The 2871-nt window shown below is 35.4% G+C and overlaps 1 non-coding gene across 1 annotated transcript; it reads right to left on the minus strand.

The window, feature by feature from the left end:
* Positions 1–225: 225 nt before the first annotated feature.
* Positions 226–332, minus strand: LOC129314747 (small nucleolar RNA R71). The gene has a single exon (XR_008594254.1). It is a non-coding gene; the product is annotated as a small nucleolar RNA R71 (small nucleolar RNA).
* Between the last annotated feature and the right edge of the window lie 2539 nt (positions 333–2871).

Consider the following 2871-nt stretch of genomic DNA (forward strand, 5'->3'; position numbering starts at 1 on the left):
GGTGAGAATTGTCACAGATTCTTGCATTCTTTATATCTTGTGTGCAATACCATGAAACTGGTAGGTGCTCATATAGATGATGTTCAAGCTAGGGCATTTGTGTTTTGTCTTGAGTCTCATACTAAGGAATGGTTTATGAACTTTCCACCTCATGTCAAGATACACACTTGGGAAGAGTTGAGAGACATGTTTTTAAATAAATTCTTTCCATCATCTAAGCTAGCAAGTTTGAGAAAACAAATCATAAGCATGGTGCAAAATTTTGATGAAAGTCTTTTTGAGTTTTGGAATAGATTCCAATCTATGTTAGCTAGATGTCCACATCATCAAATCCCAAGTAAGCACCTTATTCAATATTTCTATGATGGTCTCTTGCTTAGAGATAAGATGAGTCTAGATACCACCTATAATGGCTCCTTTAGTGATTTGTCTCCCAACAAAGCTTAGGAATTAGTTGATAAAATGGCATAAAGTAGAGCTCAATATAGGGTGAAGGAACCTAAAGTGGCTTTGGTTACTAATGGTTTTTCTAGCTTACAATTAGATGACCTTACATATAGAATAGAAAAGCTCATTTCACCATAAATAAATGCAAATGCCAATGCTAATTTGAGGAGTATGTCAAATGTTGGTGTTCCTTACAATGCTATGGCTCCTATGTCTTGTTCTTTTTGTAACTCTTCTATGCATAATGATGGTAATTGTCCTTTACAATATGAATATACTCATAAGTTGAATGCTATGTATAGGGCAAATCACCAAGAAGGAGGTCAACAAGGCATGTATGGTAACACATACAATCCCATTTAGAGGAATCATCCCAACTTGTCTTATGCTAATCCAAGTGGAGCCTTAAATCAAGAACACTAAGGAGGGGGAATCCAAAGGTTGGGACCATGACAACTCAATGTCATATGGACAAGGTAGTGCCTCAAATTTTTATCAAGGTAAAGGTAATGATTCCTACTCTCAACCACCTAGTTCTTCTAGGCAACTTGTACTAATTGAGCGACCATTTTCTTCACCTTCTAATGCCAATACCATGCTATCCAAAAAATTTGAGTTGCTGTTAAATGATGTCAAGAGTAATAGGGAGGCTCAAGAAGCTCAAAACAAAGCCACAAATGATGATATGTCTAGTATGAAGAATGCCATAGATACTTTGTGTAAGCAAATGAGTACTTTATCTAACCATATTTCTTCTATTAATGCTTAACAACCTACTTTGCCTAGCAATACGGTTGTTAATCTTAAGTCTTCTATAAATGGCATTGAGCTTAGAAGTGGAAAAATAGTTAGTCAAAATGATGAAAATGAGCTTGTTCATGAAAATGTCAATTTTGGAAATTTTGTTCCAGCACCTCTTGTTATTTTAATTCAGATTCTTGCTCTAATGATGTTATTTCTTGTAGTGATGAAGATGAGGAAGGTGTGGAACAAATCTATAGTGATCCTCTACCTCAAAAGGAGCCAAAAGAGTAAGGAAATCAAGCTTTAAATGCTACTATACAGCACCAAAACATGAATGTCCAGTAACACGGGAAGGAGAAGAAGGGTCAAAGAGCTACACCAAGTTAAGAAATTGTAAGGAAATTGCCTTTTCCTCAAACCCAAGCATCCAAATCACTAGCTCAAGTACCACAAGACCAAGAGATGATGAAATTCTTTTATAAAATTCAAGTGAATGTGCCTCTTTTAGATTTGATTAAAAACATTCCTAAATATGCTAAATTTCTTAAGGACTGTTGCATAAATAAGAGGAAATTTAAACCTAATGCTAAAGTGCAATGGCCATCCTCTATTAGTGCTGTCATGAAGCCCTAACTTCTAATAAAGTGGAAGGATTCCAAATCCTTCAATATCCCTTTCAGAATTGGTCCTTTAGATTTTTCTCATGAATTGATTGATTTAGGTGAAATAATAAATGTGATGCCATCTTCCATTTATGCTTTACTAAAAATTGATGGTTTGCATGCCACTAACATGATTTGTCAATTAGCTAATAGAAGTGTTAGGAGACATTAAGGAATTGTTGAGTATTTGATTATTAGTGTGAAAAATATTTTATTTTTGGTTGACTTTTATGTTTTGGATATGGCTAGTAAGGAGAATGGGGAGGACATACTTATTTTGGGAAGGCCATTCATAAGGACCACAACGACACTTATTGATATGGACAAGGGCACATTGGTGCTTAAATGTGGTGATGAGAGTGTTTGCTTTAATATCTATGAAGCCATAAAACGTCCTTATGAAGATTATTCTTTGCTAGGCCTAAATGCTATTGAAATTATTGTCGATGACTTAGTAGATGAGCATGCTTTATCTTTTCCTCTTTTATGTGATACTTTGTCATCTAATTTTGAGCCTAGTATTGATTGTGCTAACATTGATGGAGTTTCACGTGAGATTTGTAAAAAAATTGAGTCTAGATTGCTTGATAAGGATTTTCCTTTGGACATATCTCTTGTGGATGATTTGAATTTATCTTCTTATATTGCTATGCTTAATTAGGAGGAAGGTATTTCTCCTTGTGTTGTAGGTACCAAGGGCATAGGCAACCATCCTCCTCTTGATGTTCTTAGGATGCCCAAGCATAAGGATGGAAGCCTATTCAAAACAACAATTGAGGCCTTGGAAACTACCAAAACAAGTGAGGACATTTACCTAAACAAAGAAGCTGTGAAGAGGGATGAATTGGTGCATGAAGGAGATTACTCAAATTTGAAACTTTTTCTAGCATCATTGTGTAAGGTTGGTCTTGTCCAAGACAAGGAATTTGAAGAGGAACAAGGCAAAGCAAGGATGTGCAAGGACTTAAAGATGACTCAAGATGAAAGAGAGGTAAGAATTCAAGGAAATGATGGTACA

This window comes from Prosopis cineraria, unplaced genomic scaffold (genome assembly GCF_029017545.1).
Source record: "Prosopis cineraria cultivar Desert tree isolate PC_DT_omini unplaced genomic scaffold, ASM2901754v1 PC6, whole genome shotgun sequence".
NCBI lineage: Eukaryota > Viridiplantae > Streptophyta > Magnoliopsida > Fabales > Fabaceae > Prosopis > Prosopis cineraria.